The sequence below is a fragment of the Balaenoptera acutorostrata genome, chromosome 2 (assembly GCF_949987535.1).
Source record: "Balaenoptera acutorostrata chromosome 2, mBalAcu1.1, whole genome shotgun sequence".
Classification (NCBI taxonomy): Eukaryota; Metazoa; Chordata; class Mammalia; order Artiodactyla; family Balaenopteridae; genus Balaenoptera; species Balaenoptera acutorostrata.
In genome coordinates this window covers 169,759,290-169,779,894 of record NC_080065.1, presented here as the reverse complement: position 1 = coordinate 169,779,894, position 20,605 = coordinate 169,759,290, and the positions used below count along the sequence as shown (strand labels likewise).

The 20,605-nt window shown below is 50.2% G+C and overlaps 1 long non-coding RNA gene across 1 annotated transcript in view; it reads right to left on the bottom strand.

The window, feature by feature from the left end:
- Window positions 1-72: 72 nt before the first annotated feature.
- The window catches only part of LOC103014323 (uncharacterized), a 49,725-nt gene continuing 29,192 nt past the window's right edge, over window positions 73-20,605 (bottom strand). Inside the window, exons 3-5 of the long non-coding RNA XR_009007284.1 lie at window positions 5,448-5,562; window positions 3,473-3,541; window positions 73-577 (exon numbers count right to left, since the gene is read on the bottom strand). This is a non-coding gene — a long non-coding RNA (uncharacterized LOC103014323). The remainder of the gene's footprint in view (window positions 578-3,472; window positions 3,542-5,447; window positions 5,563-20,605) is intronic.

Here is a 20,605-nt window from a genome sequence, read left to right as displayed (position 1 = left end):
GGTCCTGGCTCCAATGCTTGACCATGGAATAGGGGCACAGGGCCCTGCACCTCCTCCTTGGGGAGGTCATGGACTACTGCCAGGTCGTCCAGGACAATATCAATTGCCCAGGCACGTCCATGACAACGAAGAAAGAGGAGTCATCGTCCAGGGTATAGGAGGCCAGGATGACCCCTGTGCCGTTGGGAAAGATGTGGTTGGCGTAGAAGATGAAGCGGAAGGCTGGTTGGTGCTGGACTTGCCCCCTAAGATGCCTTTGTGCTCCCAGAAATGCTTCGTGCGGGTCAGGATCACTTTGGTGGCACTGCTGTAGTGGACGGATCGCAGTGCGTCCTCCTTGCCATGGGAGAGAGGTGGCCGGAAACAGGCAGCCTTGGTTGTGGTGGCCACAATCAGGTCATCGGCGGTCAGATGTACCCTGGTCTGCAGAGGGTCAGGCGTTCGGTAGGTGATGTGGACGTGGTCTCCGGATGATTCTACCTCCTCTGCTGGCGAGTGGAGCTGGACTGTCCCGGGCAAGAGGGCAGCATGCAGGGCCTGGGGGAGCTGGTCAAAGCCCCCAGCGATTTCATCGAACCTGAGAGTGAGCAGGCAAGGGAGAGACAGGGAAGCAGGTTGATGGACAAGGCCAGGCAGAGGATGGGCCATTCGGACTGTACAGAGGCTGAGCCCTCTAATGGACCTGCTCTGGCCTGTGTGTTAGGGAGGTAAGCCATTGGCAAAAGGAGGACATGCCAGGTAAGGTGGCTCTGAGCTCCAGGGAACTAGACATAGGTGCCATTTTGGGGCCGACAAATCAGAAAAATGCATTCCCTCTGGGCAGGTACAGTCCCTTGCCAGAGCCTCAGGCTTGAAACGTGGATCACGCCTGGCTCGCAGTCACACACACCCCCCGCCCCCCGCCTCCTCAAGTGGTCACCCCACTCGGCCTGCCTGAAGGCCCTCCTCTTCCTTCCATTTTCCCTTTAAGACAATCCCTGGCCTGAATATAAATGGATTTACTCTGAAAAAAATTCTGGGAGGAAGGGAGACGATGCTATTGGGAAAAGAAGAAGCCCGGGTGCTTAAATAACTGAGCCAGTCCCCTTGGCCACTGAAGGCTTGCAGGGTCTGTTGCCCTCCCGCAAATATCTGTAGCCTTTTTTTTTTTGGCAGGATTTGGGTCACAGAACCCTGAGGGAGAGTGAATCCCGGTCTATTTTATCTTTGTAGCCCCAGACCATCCTGACAGCGACCAGGGGTTTGGTGGTTGGGGTCTGGAGTTAGCAGCCCTGATACATCTTCCTGGGATGAAAGACAGTGAGGCCCCTTGTAAGGACCCTCATCTCTGTAACCAGAGAGCAGGTGAGACCCAGAGCAAAGGCAGATCTGTAGCTTCCTGATGTGACTGCCTCCTAGCCAGAGGTTTTTAAAGTGGGGGTCCTAGACAGAAAGACAGGAAGCAGCAGCAGACCTTGAAACATGTCAGAAATGCCATGTTCTCAGGTCCTAGCCCAGATCTACTGAATCAGAGACTCAGGGTGGGGCTCAACCTTCTGTGTTTAACAAGACCCCCAGTGATTCTGAGGCTCATTGGAGTTTGGAAACCCCTGCTTTCCCCTCTTCCCCATTTCTTTTGGGATTTTTCCACCTGATTTATCTAAACTTTCTTTCCACCACTGTCCTGGTTAGTAACTGGCTAACACATGCCCATTTTCCCATTGCTCCACCCCATTTCCCACTGGGGCTCCTGGAAGAGGGAGATGGTGGCGTGCAGGGTCTCCAAGAAGGCCTCGTAGTAGCCAGGATCTGCATTCGGCAGCTCCCAGTCAACTGCACAGCCCCCTGGCTCAGGTTCCCCACCTTAATCAGGTATCCCTGCAAACAGCCGACCACGTGCAGGGAGAGAAGGCAGGGAAGTCAGATTGTCTGGAAGCCAACATGAGAACCCTTGCTTTGCATCCAGGGACAGGGAGAAACAGAATTGGACAGAGTGGAGTGGCCAGACCATTCAGCCGGGCCCCTGGGGGCTGCCATGGGTCTACTTGTACTAGGCTCTGACAGTTTCAAAATGCTCTCCTTTGTCCTAATAACAGGAAAACAGCTCACTTTCAGTGCTACTTCCCACATACACACCCTCTGATGAGCCCTTCACTTGTATGAGCCTCATACAATCCTAAGAAGTAGCTTATCACCCCTGTTTTACAGGTGGGGGAACTGAGGCCCAGTCTTCCTGTCAACTGCAAGTATGTTGGGCCACTTACACTGATCTGGAGGAATCTAGGTACTGAGTGATTTTTCTCACCCTGCCCTCATCCCCCACCATCACACTGTGGTCCTGGCTAGCCCACCAGCAAGTGACCCTGAAGTTCTCCCTTTGGAAGTGCCCACTGAGGATTGTGCCTGTGCTTCACCCCTGCTCCTTTCTCCCAAGCAAGGCCAGAGTTCACACAACAGAACTGGCCAGGAGGGCTTCGCCTGTTAGGGTGACCAACTGTTCAGCTTGCCGAGGGCTGAGGGGTGTCCAAGGATGATCTGGTACCCTTGTCACCAGTGCAGCGGCCCTGGAGGCTGGGCACTCGGGGGGCAGTCCTGACAGGGACTGCCAGGATGACAGGGCATGGCTGGTCTTGCCGTAACCTGGGCAAAAACCTCTATCAAACATGCATGTTTAAACCAGAGACAAGGTGGCAGGACCCCACCATCCCAGGGAAAGCAACGTCACGAAGTTCCTGGAGACACGCTTCAAGATCTGCAGTGTAGACAACCAGAACCCAGAGAGGGTGGTAGGTTCCCTACCTCTGTGCATGGGGTGTGTGGAAGGTGGGGGGTAGGGGTGGGCAACTGAGAATCTCCTCTAGCTTGACTTATTCTCCAAGCCCTGTACCTCTCCTCCCTTTTTCCTTCCCTCCTCCCCTGTTTCCCTTCCCCCCTTCCTTCCCCTCCCTCCCACCACCATTGTCCTCCAGGAGCTTACATTCCAGCAGGGGAAGCAGACCATAAACAAATTAAACAAGTAAAATATTCAATACAGTGTGATAAGCGTTAGGGTGGAAAATATTGCAGAGAAAGGAAGATGGGAGGGTGCCAGATGGGAGGAACCTCAGTTCAAAGTGTGCATTTGAGCCATGACCTGAAGAAGGTTGAGGGGCAAGCCATGTGATATCTGCAGGAAGAGCATTCCAGGCAGAGGGAACGGCCAGTGCCAAGGCCTTGAGGGTGTGTTTGGCTGAGTAAGAAACAGCAAGGGGTTGGAGTAGGTGGGTGAGGAAGGAGCCCCTCTCCATCTTGGGCAGCCCTGAGCCACAGGCGGGAGGATGTGGAGGAGGGTGTGTGCACAGGTTCCCTCTGGCTGCCTGCTGGGGAGGGTGGGTCAGGGGTTAACATGTTTCTCCTGCTTCAAGCTGGAAAGAGGGTGGGCGGTCCTGCCGTGGTTTCCATAGATTGTGACAGGGTGGGCTGTGGGCAGCAGGAAGTGAGTCCCAGGACTGACCTTGGTGGAGAAGGAGTCGTACTTCTCCAGCACCTGGCTGCAGCTACTGCTTTTCAGCTCCTCCACCACCTGGGCATGGAGGAAGGAGGGGCACTCAGTGAGAACCAAACTCCACCCCACACGGGCACTCACCTCCGCCTGGTCCAGCCCCCCATGCTCCCACTCCCTCACTCATGCTTCTCCTTGTGTGTACGTCCAAGGTTGGTTTATATATGTTCTCTCCTGGGTTCAAGGACTTTGTCCCACAACTAGTCTGAATGTCCCGAAGGTGGAAACTTAACTATTGGACATATTACGGGGCTGTAAAGTTAGGGGCCAGAGCTCCCCCACCAACCTGAGAGTTACGGAGGTGGGAAGTCTACCTCCTTGTTGGTGTTGGACACATTTCTGTAGGCCGGCGAGGCCACTGTGAATAGTACGGACAAAGCGGGAAACCTGGCGCCACCGTGGCCGAGTGAGGCTGGGCGGGGTCGGAGAGTTTGGTATGTTCACACTCCCCGGCAGTGATCCTAGGAAAAGCTGTTCTGCCGTCTTCCACTCCTCATTTGCCCTGACTTGATAGCCCAGCAGACGCGCGTAGGCCTGTGCTTCCCCCATGCGCTGTGCACCCCGTTGACCAGCACCCAGCTCTGGTTGTTGGAGGCGCGGAACTTACTGAGCTTTAGCCCAGACTTCCTGATGAGCTCATGAGAGAGCCTGGGGTACGAATCGGAGGCAGCTCAGCAGGGACAAGGAAGCCGCCAGCCCTCCCTGCTCCAGGGGCTCTGCTCTTTGCTCCCCACAGATGTATTGGGGCTACTGGCCTCTATCCAAAGACAGAACTACAGGCCCCCTTGTCACTACGCTAATGGCGGCAGGGCCACGAGGGAACAGGGCCACCATTCTTGTGGCCACATGACACCAGGCTTGTCCTCCGTTTTGGCCACGATCTCTCTCATTTTGTCTGAGACCTCTGGCCTCAAGGTCCAGGAGGCTGCATGAAGAGCAGTGTCTTATCTAACCTGGAGGCCATGTGCATCCTTCCCAAGCCTCCAGGAAGCATCCTCCACCACCCTGCATTCTCCACGGAGCAGGGCCCCCCCCTTCAGGATGACCCTCCATGAGGTCACCTGGTGCTGGTTTCTGGTCCCAGGGCTCCCACCAGACACCACACCCTCCTCGATGGACACTCATTATTCCCATTGTTAGCAAACCTAGCAGGCCACTTTTGACTTTTCAAGGTGCTCTCCCATCCTAATTATCTTTTGGGATCCTCCACATCGGCTTCTAAGCAGGCAGGTCAGGTGCCATTATGCACAGTATATACATTAAAACATTGAGGCTGTGAGTTGGGGCAGACCCAGCCCTGCTGACTTCCAGGAAAGGATGGCCACTCATTGCTATTTGTCTTGACCTTGGTATTGACTGCTGTTCTAATTGTGTGTTCTAACTGTGCGTTTTGTGTCTTCTTAGATTCTGTCTATTTGATATTCATTAATCACAGGGCCGAACCACGTCTCTCCTGCATGTCAGCTTGCCTAGAGCTCTCCTTTCAGTGTGCAGACTGGCTGATCCAAGGCCATGTTCCCACCCACACACCAAGTAAATATATCCCCTGCCCGAACTCACCCAGGACCAGGTACCAGGCAACTAGAGACCACTCCTACAGCCCAGAGCCCACTGTAATTATTCAAACCAGCCAAACCTAAGCTGTTTACTCTGTCCCATGTTGCCTTTCCCTGAGAAACTCCAATAAAGGCCAAGGTCTGTGCCTTCTCTTTGCTCCTGTCTTCTGCCTCCTGACCATCCCAATGTATCCCCTGTGTGGTGTGGTTTGTCCCCTTCTCTCTGGAAATGTAAGAAATAAATTCTTTCAGTGGCATTAACCTCTCCATGGCTACCCATCACCTCCATAAACTAAAATCCCGAGAGTACAAATGAGACAACTGCCCACACCCCAGCCTTCCCTACCCACTCCCACTTTTCCTGACCGTACCTGTGGTTGGCGGGAATCCTCATGGCTCTCAGCTCCACATACCATTGTGCTCCAGGCACTCTGTGGGTCTCTATTCTGCCACCCACACATGCCCTGAGGCCTCCAGGACAGTCACCTAGAAAGACAGCACTTTCCTGACCTCAGTGAGGCTGGACACATCCCCTCCTAGCAGGCCTAGCTCCCACAGCCCTCCTGCCTCTTCCCCAGGTCTCCCTTTGTTATACAGTCAGACCACCCAGTTCTTCTAGCCCTTCTACCCCCACCTAGAGCCCTAGACCCAGTCCCCTGCCCCAGCTCTCTGAGGCTGTCCACTTCCCTCTCTCCCACGTTCCCCATGCAGGACCCTCCCACACCCTATCATGTACCTGGTGGCCAGCGTCCTGTAGGGTCTTGGCAGCGGTGAGCCCTGCCCTGCCCGCCCAATCACCACTATCTGTTTCCTTTCTGCCATCGGCCCCAGCCCATCTTGGGCCAGCCGCACCATCTCTTCATACTGGGGGTCCTCAAAGCACTTGACAAGCCGGCTGTTGAAGGCCTGGGTACCCAGGCTCAGCACAGACAGGAGGGTGAGGGCCAGCCGGCCTGTGCACATGGCTGTGGAGATGTCAAGCAAATGACTGAGGACCAAGAAGTCCTGCTGGTCTTAACACTTGCTTTGAGGAGTGGTTATATCGCTAGACCTGTGATGCAGCATCCCGGCACTGCCATTCCCTTCCTTCCCTACTAGAGGGTGTCTTAGTCACCAGGACTGCCAAGCTGCCCCCAGCGCCCCAGATGGTCAGCACTGCCACCTCGCCGCCCCTGCTCAAGGAATGATGCAGGATGGAGCCCTGCCCAGGGTGCTTGCCCTTGGCCATCTGGACTGCCATCCATGAGGCCAAGCCCTCGGTCCAATGAGGGACAGGTGAGGTGGACCTGTCCACCACATTGGGTGCCCCATTTCCCCCTTGGAGTTGATAGAATGTTTGTTGCAGCGAAAAGACCTAACTCACTGGGTTGCAGCGAAAAGACCTAACTCACTGGCTGTGGAAGGATAGGGTGAGGATAGAGAGTATAAAGACATCATTTAATAATGTTAACAGTTTCTGAGATGTGCATGGCAGTGTACCAGTTTACCAAGCCCCAGAGAGACATCGTGAGGTCGTTTCCCAGAGATGCCAAGGCTCACTGAAGTTAAAGAGTTTGCCCAATTGTGAGCCTGCATTTCCACACCTGCCTTGGACAGGGTTCCATTCATTCTGGCTCATACATTCCCTCTAGGAGCCTATGAAAGGTGTGTGTTTTATGACTGTCATTTTCTTATTGTTGTCCTTGTTGAAATTATTATCTGTGTTCTGGGCTGGATTGCACCTCCCCACCAAGTCATGTGTTGAAATCTTAACCCCTGGTACCTCAGAATGTGACTGTATTTGGAGACAGGGCCTTTAATGAGGTGATTAGGTTAAAATGAGGCTGTTAAGGTGGACCCTATGCAGTCTGACTAGTGTCCTTGTAAGAAGAGGAAATTTTGACACACAGAGAGACACCAAGGATGTGAGCACAGAGCAAAGGCCATGTGAAGACACAGGGAGAAGGTAATGATATACAAGGCAAGGAGAGAGGCCTCAGGGGGAACCAACTCTGCTGACACCTTGATCTTGGACTTCCAGCCTCCAGAACTGAGATATTTCTGTTGCTTCTGCCACCCAGTCTGTAGTATTTTGTTGTTGCAGCCTGAGCAGACTAATACAGTTTGCAACCGAGTTTCCCTCTGTATCTTTCCCTAGGGTAGGGAGAAGTGAGGGTCTGGTTCTGGCTATCAGGTCAGACTCACCACCATATACCTTTAAAAATGTGCATTCATTTTTGTTTATAAGAACCCACGCGAGGGCTTCCCTGGTGGTGCAGTGGTTGAGAATCTGCCTGCTGATGCAGGGGACACGGGTTCAAGCCCTGGTCTGGGAGGATCCCACATGCCGCGGAGCAACTGGGCCCGTAAGCCACAACTGCTGAGCCTGCGCGTCTGGAGCCTGTGCCCCGCAATGGGAGGGGCCGCGATAATGAGAGGCCCGCGCACCGCGATGAAGAGTGGCCCCTGCTTGCCGCAACTAGAGAAAGCCCTCGCACAGAAATGAAGACCCAACACAGCCAAAAATAAAGAAAAGAATCTACGCGAGCAATGTGTGAATGTATCCTTGATTCCAATCTCAGGATTTATGTTTAATTCAGGCCACCTTTCCCCCTTCATTTGTGATGGTATAGTGACATTACAGAAAAAGAAAACATAGAGGGACAAATCGTTTGTACCCCCACTGCCTCACTCTCCCACCCGGTTCCACTTATCACCATCAACAGTTTTCTGCGATTCCTTCTATTCCTGCACAGAGTAAGATGTGAGGCAGTTGCTCAATCTCCTATCTTCTCCATTTTGGACCAGAAATCAATCCCTTTTGCATATAGCTTGGCTCATAGTGGGCACTTGACATATTCGTGGAATGCAGGAGTGGACGGACGGTCAGATGGACAGACCAATGGGTGAAAAAATGGGTAGACAAATAAATGAGCAGATGGGTGGACAGAGGAAAGAAAGGATGCATGGACAAACGCTTTGGGGCTTCCTACAATGCCTCCCTCTGCCCTCTGCATTTCATTGCAGATTTCAAGCTTGGGGGCAGTGCTCAGCCCAGACTCTCTGTCCTTTAGTCTACCAGTCTAATGGTTGACTCTATTTGCCCTGCCTCTCCCACTCTCCTGAGGGCCTCCTGTGCTTCTTCAGCCTCCCTCTGAGAACCCATGTGCCTGACTTTATAATTCCTTTTACTTCTAATTTCTTTCACTTTATAATTTCTTTTACGCACATACATTTCAGAATTCAGCCTTCCTCTACCCTCAGCCATCCACCTTTTCTTCAAGGAACAAGAGTGGGGCTTATCCCTTCTCCCTTCCTTGAGGTGAGAAATGGAATCTGACCCATCCTGAAGTCATAAGCTTTGTCTCTTTGTCTCCTTACCCCTTGTGATATTTATATTTTAACCACAGAGCTGTATTGCTGGAAAACAGTGTTTAATATTGTAAGCAATGACAGCATCTTGCTCAGCCATTAAGAAACAAGAAGATGCACAGCTGGGCCTTCTAGGAAACACAAGTTCTTTGAGTGGAGGAAATTTGCAGGGAGTTACTCACCCTTTCCCATCCTCTGCTTGGCCCTGGAAAGTCAGTCCCTTTGGGCAGAGGGCTCCTCCCCAGCTAAAGAGGAGAGCAGAACAACACATCTTTGAGCTAAAGGAGCTGCCCAGATTATCCAGCTGAGCTCTTGATTTCACCCAGCAGAAACCAGACCAGGGAATCTGTGCTGGCCCTGGTGCCACAGAGGTATTCATTATTTGCCAAGGTAAGTTGACACCAGACCCACAGCCCTCAGTCCACTCTTCACCCTCCTGAACTAATCAACCACTGCCTTCAAGATCTGCTGCATCTTGTCTCTGGGGTGGAGACACCACTGAGCAGCCCGGATGCCCTGCCCTGAGAGCCAGAGACCAGGTCTGCCTTGTCCACTCCAGTGACGCCCCACACCTGGCACAGCTATAGCTCCACTGTGACTATTTGCTGTAGAAATGAATAAATGTAAGTGAGGTGTAGATAAACGGAATATTGCCTGCCATATCTGGAAACAAAGGATGTCACAGTCATCAGTGAATGCAGTCCTCCAACATGAGCTGGTGAGCCCTGAGGAAACTCAGGAAGGAAAGCATACCTGCCATCCAGCAGCCATCAGACTGCAGCCACTCCCGACGGTGAGCCCTGAGGAAACTCAGGATGTGAAAACACAGGATACTGGCCCCTGATAGCTGAGGCGCATATCAAAGGAATGATTTCAGTGAGCCCAGACTCTTGCATCTTCCCATACATAGAAAAGCCCTAAATTCCTTAACTTGGGATATCTGGTTTTCTTTAATTAACGATAATCTTTTGATGGTCAGACTACCTGCCATTTCACTGCAAGACTTCTGTATACCCTGGCTCTCCCCCCTCACCTTGGAGCAGTTCTCTCAGGGTTACTTGAGATGCTGCCTCACAGGCTTGAAGTCCTAAAAATTCCCGCCAAATAAAACATAACTCTCAACTTTTAGGTTGTGACTATTTTTTTAGTCGACAGTGTAGATATGGAAACCACCCATCCTAGATCTTTAAGAAATTTTTTCCCTTTGTCCCCTCCAAAATACATGTGTCAGATGATATGTTTCCATTATTGGTTCGGAAAGTAGAGTCACCCTAGGCCCAGGGGCAGGGTAGTAGGGGAGGCCCAGCTTAGAGCCCTGATCTGGCAGGATAGCTGTGGGTGCTCACAGACTCTCAGCATGGTTCTCGGGTCCCCAGGAGAGAGCTCACTGCCCCCAGGCTGGTCCCCCTGGGGCTCAGGTCTGTCCGAGATGTGGGCAGAGTTAGGAGCTGTATTCTCTCCTGCCTTGAACTTCCCAGCTCCCACCCTTTTAATTGCATCAGCTCTAGGGCCTGAGGGAGGTGCTGGAGAGGGGAGGCTGAAGGGGGGATAATTAGGCAGAATCCAGTGCTCTCCTCTTCTCCACCTGCCTCCAGACCTGCTTCTCCTTGCCTCTCCCTACCTGGACTGAGTGAACACTTGCCCCTCCAGTTTCCTTGGCTAGAAACCCTGAAGTAGATTTGTGTCCTCCTTCTCCGGGGTCTTCACCTCCAGGTTTCCAGCCCCCTCAACTCTGCCTCCCCAGGGCCTCTCACTAGCCCCCCACAACTTCTTTGCTAAGGCTCCCTCCCCAAACTGGCCAAGACACCCTCTCCACATACCTCACAATGGTCACTGCCTCAGGCTCTCCCCTTCTCTACCTTGGCTACTACCAGAAGGACAGTTCTAAATGCAAGTCAGGTTATGGCAACCCCTTAATTTAACCCTGCCCAGCCCCTGGTATACTTTGCCTTTATTTCTACTAAAGCTCTAATTTTGCATGATTATGCCTTTATCTATTCGGCTGGCGTGTGAACTATGTGATATCAGGGCGCTTGCAGTTCTTTATCTAGGATGCCTAGTGAAGCGTGGGTATACAGTGGTGCTCAAAGAGTGCTTTAGCAGTGAATGCGGGAACGAGGTGTGGGGCTGTGTGCCCATCTCGGCCAGCAGCGAGGCCAGAGGATGATTGCGTACCACTTCTCTGAATTCAGGCAGTGCTCTTGCTCTTTTCACCTCTACTTAGACTTGGATCCTCCCACAAGGGCTTCCTGGTCACCCCCTACTGCTGTGCTTCAGGATTTTCAGGTTAGATTTCCCCACCTGGGGTTTAACTCTGGTTGCGAGCCCTGTGCTTCCTCCTCTTCTGGGTTCCCAGTGTATTTTTGTTTTCCATGCACACCTCCCACTTCTGGGACTCAAGTCTGCTACAGTTCCTGTAGTCCTCTCGTTCTGAGAACTGTCACCCTCTTCTGTCCCGCCCTTTGCTGAGTGGTGGGGATTTGGGGTTGCCCAGGATGCGGTGGAACACAAAGGCCAGGTGCAGCCTAGGCTGGAGAGAAAGGGTGGGATTTGACTGGGTAGAAAGTGGTAGTAAAAGTGTCAGCACCCGCTCCTGGAACACCTTGCTCTCTGCTCTCTGAAACAAAGAGCCATGGAAGGGGGCCTCAAGCTTGGCAGTGCTTAGCAATGTACTAGCCAAGCTGTTCGGCAGGGATGCTGGCATCCTGTTTCAGACCTTTCTAATCACCTCCCAAAGTGCCCCAACTCTGCCACAACTCTCATGCCCAGTAACCAAAGGAGACAAATCTACAAAGTGCTGGAGATCTTTGGAGATAGGCATAGTGTCAGCCAGGGGTGAGGGTAAGCCTCTTATTCTGATGGATCTTATTCATTTGTTGATTCATTTATTACTCATTCATTCAGCACATCTTTACTGAACACCCTACTAAAGTGCCTGGGATCCCTTAGGAAAAAAACACACAGGACTTCCACTAGAGGATATGCAAATGAACAGGCATCATCATTAGTCATCAGGGAAATGTAGAGTAAAACCCCAGTGAGATTCCTCTTAACATCCATTAGCCATTAGAGATGGATGAGATTAAAAGACTGACAGTAGGAAGTACTGGCCAGCATGTGGAGCAACTGGAACTCTCATACGGCGTTGGTGGGTGTGTAACTTGGTACAATCACTTTGGAAAACCATTTGTCACTATCTACTAATGCTACATATATGTATACCCTATGATCTGGAAATTCCACTCCCTTAGTATATATCCACAAATGAGTGCATATGTCCACCAAAGACACAGACAGGAATGTTCATAATGGCCCCAAACTCAAACTCACATAGATAAACGATATATATAAAGTATATATTCATACAACACTACCCAGCAGAAAAAAAGCAATTAAGCAAAGAAAACAAAACTAATTACTGATAACACTTCTCAACCAACATGGGTAAATGTCACAGGCATAAAGTTGAGCAAAAGAAACATACTATATTATTTCATACATGATGTTTAAAAACATGCAGAACTAACCACTGGGGATAAAAGTAGCAGTAGGGATTACCTCTTGAGGGTATTGACTGGAAAGGAGCACTTCTAGGGTGATGGAAATGTTTTATATTGTCATCTGGGTAGTTGTCACTCAAGTGTATGAATATACACAACTTCATCAATTAAGATATCTGCACTATGCTATATATAAATTATACCCTATTAAAAATTTAAAAACAAATTCTAAATCATAAAAAAGTACCCACATGCTAAAATTAAAATTGCTTTTTTCTAAGTTATAAAAAGGGAGGAAGGAGATAACAGTGGAGGAGAGAGAAAATAAACAAAACTATGAATAGTATGTCAGGTGGCAAAAAGCATTCCGGAGAAAGACAGGAGGGCACAGGGCGTGAGGGGATCTGGGGAGGGCTGGAGCCCAGAGGGAAAGGGGGAGCAGGAAGTCAGGCGTGAGGCTGGTGGTGAGCAGGCTGATATCTGCTGAGAACCCCCCTGTCCCACAGCCCACCTGCACCACTTCTTGGACCCGATTAAGGCTTTAGAAACCCTAAGTACTGACAAGCGAAATTCTCAGTAAAACATTGCCAAACTGCAATAGAAGAGAGTACAACAAAATTCTGATTTTTGTTTATGTTTAAAAAATATCCACTATTGAACTGTTGGGGAACCCTCATCCTTTTTGGGGGGGTGCCCCTGTGTTGCCAGGGCCCAGGGTGTAGGTATGACATCACTCCTGCTAATCCAGCTCTGATGTTAATTCACTCACTCCCCACCATACACTTGGAGGCCGGTCCTCTTACTACTGCTGTTTCCCCATGAGGAAGCCAAGGGTCACGAGAAGGAGTCAGGGACTTCCTGAGGCCTGATCCTATTTGCATGCATGTGTCTGAGCTAAGGGTGAGTCCAGCTCTGCCCGGCTTCTGAGTATGCCCTGAGCTGTGCTTCCTGGGAGGAACTCTTGCAGGTCTAGACTGAAATAAATGTGACCAACATCTGACTCAAGTCCTGGTACTTCATTGACAGAACAGGTGTGCACACAGACACCACACAGAGGAACACACCAGAGACTCAGCAAGCAGATTAGCTCTCAAGGGTGGGCAGTGCTGGGGCAGGGCTGCCACAGAGCCCCAGTCCTGAGAGGTGGACACCCCTTCAAGGTGGTGGGGACCAGGCTTCCCAGGTGTGTCTTGGGACCCATGTTCCTAGAACTGGGACCTGACTATGAGGGCTAGGGCTGCCAGCTTCCCAGGTCCTTGTACCTTGGTTGCCGAGTGAGCTCTGCTTGCGGGTTCCCCCAGCCCCTGCCTCATCAGGCATCCTGGACCTGTTCTCCAATTTACTCAGAGCCAGAAGAGAGGAGGGTCTTCAGGATGCCTGAATATGAAGACATTGGTCAAGGGAGGGTTTAGCAAGACCTCAGACCTGTGCTGGGGGAATGTGTCCTGGGAGAGTCAGTCCTAGAGAGGGGCCTGTGCTGGGAGAGTCTATCCTGGGGGAGCCTTACTGGGGGGCCTGTGCTGGGGGACTCTGTTCTTGAGGGGGCTGTGCTGGGAGGGCCTTTACTACTTGCCATCTGCTGGGATGAGACAGAGCTCAGGGAAGGGGCCCCTCAAAGGGTGGGTTGAAGATGATTTGTTCCATAGTCCCCTGGGGATTAACCTGCTCACTGAGGGTAGGGCCGGTGGAGGCTGGGAGGAGACACGAGCAGGTCATGGAGGATCCAGGAACTAGAAGGAGCAAGACATTGAGACAGGGAGGGTGAGACCCTGGGTAGGTGCCCTGCCTGCAGCCCTACAGGGCCTATCCCTGGCCTTCACCCCCTGCCCTTTGCCCTCCTCTTTTTGTACCTGCCCAGCTCCTCCTCCACACCCATGGCTTGGGGTGTGAGAGCCCTCTGGAGCCCGGCCTGCTCATGCTCTCTGCATCCCACACAGAAGTACATTATCACTGAGCCCTGCCCTTGTGTCCTCCTCTTGGCACAGGTGTCAAGTAGAGTGAAACAGACATGGTGGGTGGGCTATGTGGGCCTTGCACCTCCCCACTCTCCTCTGCAAGCATAATGCAGAACCTCACAAACTGCATGGAGGCCTTTGAAGGGGTGGGGCATGCAGGGTAGGGAGAGGGGAGAAAGAACATGGAACCAGGAGGAGGGGGTGGCACACACACCAACCCTGACTTTGTACAGCTCCAGACCCACCCGCCTCACCCCCATGGAGGCTGACTCACCCACAAGTCATGCAGAGCCTGCCCCTGAGACACCTCCTCCTCTGCCTGCATCAGCTCCCAGGAGAAAGGGAGACAGACTGTCCTTGGGGCCACCCCAAGACCATTTTACCCTTTTGAGAAGATGAAATGACAGGAAGCAGGGAGAGGAATCCCTCCTTTGGTCACAGATGTCCCATCCCACCCCAGCCCTTGTACCAGCTCACCAAGAAGCCAGTCCCAGGGAAGGGTGCTGGTCCAGATGGAAGAGGACCAGACCTCAGGTCAGGGGGAGGTGAACACACTCTCTTCAGGGGTGGCAGGCTGGTTAGAGGAGGGGTTACTTACAGGGTCTGCCAAATTCATCCTGAAAGGCTGTGCTGTGAGAGAAGGTGAGGGGCCACATGCTCAAGAGCCTGCTTAGAGGTAGGGCACGTGCACAAGGCCAGGGCTTGAGCCTAGCCGTCAGCATCTGGGAGAGTGGGCGGAGTTCAGAGTCCAGGGCAAGGATGTACCCATTGTGCTCCTGTCCCCTTGTGGCTGGGCTTCCTGGTCTCACTTCCTCCTGCTTTTCAGATCTCTACTGACAGGCCCTGCTGGAGTACGAGGAGAAAAGGGTGGGATTTCAGGGCTGTTAGCCAAAACCAAATGCTAAGGCTTGTTTTCCTTCCCTCAGCAGACGTCTAGGAAGAAGTCCTTCTGATGCAACAGGAGCATGTGCAAGAGCATACCAATCAATGACCCAGCAGGACCAGGATACCTGAGGCTGCGTGGGTGGGGCCGACCCTTGGTTTCTACCTCTCACCACCTCCCTCCACCTAGCTCCTGTGCTCATTTCCCAGCAAATCCTGCCGGAAGTAGGTTGGGGTGACCTGGGGTGGTCCCATGCATGGCTTATCTCTCCATCTTGAAACCTGGTCTTCCTTCTCTCAAGAACTGCACATGAGGAAAAGTTCTGGTTTGACCAGCAGCCTTTAGGTGCCCCTTGGAGGGATGAGGGAGCACAGTGGAAGGTCCATAAGTTGAGTAGTGTCTGTGGCCCAGACTGCACTCTGCCCTTGCCTGTGTGTCTCCAAGCTGCTCTCTTCCTCCTGGAAGCCCATTTTTCCCACCCTTTCACCCCACCTGCACGTCTGGGGTCAGTGTTGTCCTCCCCATGATGGGGGGGTGGGGGGGTGGAGGTGGCTGGAGCACCTGCCCGCTGTTTTTCTTGGCTCTCTGCCTGGGTTTGCTGTGTGTTTGGCTCATCACACATGTCCAGTCTGTTGTTTCTGAACCCCACTTTGCCCTGACATGAGAAGATTCATGTCCCCCCAGAGTCTGAACTTCTATTAAGCTGCCAATGAACTATCATTGCCTATGAACCAGCTTATATATTTGGCACAGGTTTTCTACTTGCTCAGTGAGGTTTATCCTGGCTCCATGGATCCTAAAAATTCCATCTGTCCCATGTAGAGTGGCGCTCCTGACCCTGAGATGCTCAGAAGCAAGGCTGTGCCTCTGTCCCATGAGGTGCCCTGTGCACAGGGATGCAGCACGGTGGGGAAGGCTAGGAGAGGGAGATGGAGGGACGGGGAAGTGAAGGAGAAGGGTGCAGGGAGGGAGGGCTAGAGAGAGGGAGGAAGAGAGTTAGGAAAGGAGAGAGGGAAGGAGGGGGGGACAGGGGGAGGGAGGGTCAGAGAGAGGGAGGAAGCGAGGAAATGAGAAGGGAGGGAAGGGAAAAAGAAGGGAGGGAAAGAGGGAAAAAGTGGCAAGATGGATGCCAAGTACTTTCCAAATTTGGACACATGGGGTCAAAGAGCAGGCACATAACAGCGTTTATTAAATCACTGAAAAGAACAAGAAAATAATCCCTGCCTTCGAGTAGTTCCTGTTTGCATACAGTAAATAGCTGTACTGAACAATAACTCCACTATTCACATTCCTTCATTTTTGTCACTCTCAAATATGCCTGTGTACCTGTGGCGTACAGGCCCCGAGTATACGGTGGTGAATAAGGCAGGCAAACATCAGGGGTCCTACGGAATTTGCAATCTAAGGACAGACAAAATAAAAGAGTAAAATGTACCTTCCATTGTTAGGTGATGATAGTGCCAAGGGTTAAAAAAGCAAAGGAGGGGACAAGAAGTGATGGGGTGGTTCCAATTTTAGGTGAAGTAGCGATCCTGGGTGGCTATCTGGAGCGTGTGGTGGAGGTGTATGTAGTGGAGATGCAGAGTGATGGAGGTGTGTGTGGGCGGATGGTGGAGGAGGTGTGTATAGTAGAGCTGTGTGTGGTGGAGGTATGTGTGATGGAGCTGTGCAGAGTGGAGAGGTGTGGTAGTGGAGGTGTTGTTTGTGGTACTGGGGTGCCCGTGCAACAAGCATCCTTCCTGGTGCCTCTGGTGGTGGTCCCATCCTGAATCAGTGACCTATGGCGCTGCCCATCCAAGCCTGAGATGAACCCGAGGCCGTTTTTCCCACCTTCCTGCCTGCTGCTCCAGTGGTCAGTTTTCTCCCCGGGCTCGCCCCAGGCTCGTCCACCTTCAGGACACCTGGCCTGATGGGGTCCGTATTGATTTTAAGCCTTAGGACTGCCAGAGGGATCCTTTCAAATATGTCAGATAAGGGCCCACTCTGCTTGTCTCCCTAACCCCATGCCTCTTCATTTTGATCAGAGGAAAAGCCGAGGGCCTACAGAGCCCTCCAAGTGCCCACCAAGCTCTGCCCCTATTACTCTTCAACCTGGTCCATACTCTTTTCCCCTTTTGCCTTCGGCTTCAAGCACACTGGCCTCCTGCAGGTCACTGAACAGCTCAGGCTGGCTCCAGCCTAATCCTTTGAATGAGCTGTTTTCTTTGCCTGGAATGGTCTTCCCTAGGTTTCTCAGTGACCCTCACCTTCTACAGTCTTTGCTTAAATGCTACCTTCCCAGTCATACCTTCTATGACCACACACCTGCCCCACTCTTCACCTGCCTCCTGCTTTATTTTCTCCATAATACTTGTCATCTTCTAATAGCCTATTTATTTATAGTTTCCCTTTACAGAAAATGGAAACTCCACAAGTTCAGGGAATGCCATTTCGGTCACTGCTGTATCCCAGTTCTTGACCCATAGTAAGTGCTCAATTAATATCTATTGAATGGGGAGCTCTAAATATTCATTAAATCTGAGACAGCAGAGTAGCTTTTTTTTTCAGAAACTTCAGGACAGAGGGAGCTGAGTTGTGGGGACCTTCCCATTTCTCAAGGACCTTCCCCACCTGGGACTCTCCTCCAGCAGGAGGCGGCACTGCAGTTGTCCAGTTTGGCCCATCCATCTCTGGCCAGGCTGCTGGTGCCCCCTTGGAATTACCAAAACACAAGGTGTTCAGCATGCAATGTCCCCCTTTCCCATCACAGTGCCCCCTCCTTGGAGCCCAGGCACTTGAGTATCTCTGGTTCTTAATTAGCAGCTCTGTTTGGCTAGGTGTGGGTGGTGAAGAGAGGGGACAGTAGGTGGTTATATCTCTCAGGTGAGCAGGGCTAGTATTGTCTCCCCATTGTGTGCTTGAGTGTGGATGTAAGTCTACATTGCTAGAGGCAATTATTGTGTATTTTGTGTTGAATGAAGCGATGTCAGGCTCTGTCTGCGTGATGGTATGTGGGAGTGTATGTGGAGCCAATGTGGAGGTGATTATGTTTGTGGGTGTCTCATGTTTACACCCGGGGGCCTGTGCCTCCCTTTAATCTCTAAGACTGTATGTGGGTCATGGGACATACACGAGTGCACAAGTATAGGATGCACCCCCCTAAATTCTGCTGTATGAGCCCAGAGTTTTGGAGATTTGTCTTGACCACAGAGAACTCCAGGCAAAGGAGAGTCGCTCCCTCTCCTTCTGTAACAGGGAAGAGACAAATCTGACTACATGTTGTATCTGTTTCTTTTACTAAAGGTTAAAACCTTTGCTTTCTGCTGCTTTTGTTCACTAAAAGGATACTGTCTATACATAATGGCCTGCCTAGGGGAACCTTGCCCCTCTGCCTGAATGTTAAACCAAAGTGCCTTTGTTCAGGGAAGCATCCTGACCCTGTCCACCTGTGGATGGCTGCAAGAAAGAAGAAATTAACACATCCCCTCTGAGACTGGCCATTCCAGGGGACATTTGCAAAACTTAATGGCCTTTTTACTTTACTTCCTCATCTCCTCCCCTTCTCTGTTCTATAAAAGAAACTGGTATCCAAACCCCAATAAGATGGTTCTTTTGAGACATTAGTCTGCCAGCTTTCTGAATAAAGTCGTATTCCTTGCCTCAACACCTCGTCTCTGATTTATTGGCCTGTCATGCCTCGAGCCGAGCGAGCTTGGACTTAGTAACAATCCCAACCTGTCTTTCTCTCTTTCTCATCATATAACATGCAGATGTATTCTATTTACAACTAACGTACGAAGATAAAAAGGTGGGAAATTAGCACACTAGGTGATTATTCAGTTTATCAGTTAGTTTAGTTATTGTCTCTTGGACAAAGTAGTTTAGATCAACACTCGTAAAATATTGCAACACCATTCAGTTTTGAAATCAATTTGAACTGAAGAGTCATAATCTTTTAATGAATGAATGACTGAATGGATTTATTTATTTTTTTCTCATCACACTCACAGACACACTCAGAATGTTTTTTGAAATTGAGGTATAATTGACATATAACATTTTATTCATATCAGGCATACAATGTAATGATTCAATATTTGTATTATTGCAAAATGATCACCACAATAAGTCTAGTCAACATCCATCACCAAACATAGTTACACATTTTTTTTCTTGTGATGAGAACATTTAAGATCTACTCTTTTAGCAACTTTCAAATATACAATGCAGTATTGTTAACTACAGTCACTGTGTAGTGTTGTACATTACATCCTCATGACTTGTTTATCTTATAAGTGGAAGTTTGTACCTTTTGACCACCTTCACCCATTTTACCCACCCCTCACTGCTTGCCTCTGGCTACCACCAATCTGTTCTTTGTACCTATGAGTTCAGGTTTTTTTTTTTAAATTAATTTTTAAAGATTTTATATATATTCTCAGCTATCTTTTAAATAGAATAAAATGGAGTACAATTGAATAGAAAATATTAGAGTGACCATCCTTAAAACTAAGTATTTTATATTTTATTTATTTATTTGTGGAACTTTTGTTTCAGTTAAAAATTTGGATGTAGTTGGGTATATAGGTACATCAATGGATAGGTACCTCTTGGGTACTGGGTAAAGATGTAAGTTATATTTCTTCTTTCACTGGGTGATGATAAAAAATTTGAAAGCTAGTGAGGCTGTTCTAATATTCCTTAAGTATAATATATCCTAAATACACATATTTATGAAGAATATATATTGTGCCTACATTAATCACTTTTGGAATTTGCAGTCTATTGGATGGGCCTTCTCTAACTAGCCTCTCTATGATAGGCCTTAGTCTGCTCCCAACTCACCCTGCACCTCCCTTAACTCACATTTGTCACTTTGCGAGGCTGGTGGTCATCAGAGGTCCCCTTTACCCACCAGACTTCAGTGTTGGGGGATGAAGCAAACCCAGGTTTGGTATTTAGAGAATCTGGTATCAGAACAAGAGCTAAACCTAGATCCAGATAGATTTCATAGTGTCCTACATTTCCCGAAACTCAAAACTAAGCACCAACTGGGAAGTTTTCTCAGGCTAGTTGTTTATTGCTGAAATTGGATTCCAAATTTCTCTCTTATGACCAAACCTCTGTATGTTTTTTTTTTTTTTTTTGATGTGGACCATTTTAAAATTTATTTATTTATCCATTTTTGGCTGTGTTGGGTCTTCATTTCTGTGCGAGGTCTTTCTCTAGTTGCGGTGAGCGGAGGCCACTCTTCATTGTGGTGCGCGAGCCTCTCACTATCGTCGTGGCCTCTCTTGTTTCGGAGCACAGGCTCCAGACGCGCAGGCTCAGTAACTGTGGTTCACGGGCCTAGTTGCTCCGCGGCATGTGGGATCTTCCCAGACCAGGGCTCGAACCCGTGTCCCCTGCGTTGGCAGGCGGATTCTCAACCAATGCGCCACCGGGGAAGCCCAACCTCTGTATGTTTTACTAAAGAATAGCAACCCCATCCCAATTTTATGGGAAGAACCCGACAACATAGCTTTCAAGGCCTTAAAGGAGAGTTTGATGAGCTCACCTGCCCCTTAGGCATCCCAATTATCAGATTCCCTTTTACCTTTTTGTCTTTGAAAAGGAAGGGAATGCCCTTGGAGTATTCATCCAACAATACGGGGACTACCAGCAACCTATAGGGTATTATAAGCCAGCAACTGGACCCAATGGCACAGGGATACCCCCCTTGCCTTAGTGTCATTACGGGTCCAGCCATTTTGCTTAAGACCACTGAGAAAATCATTGTGGGATCCCCTTTAACCATTTTTCTTTAATAAATTTATTTATTTTTATTTATTTATTTTTGGCTGTGTTGGGTCTTCGTTTCT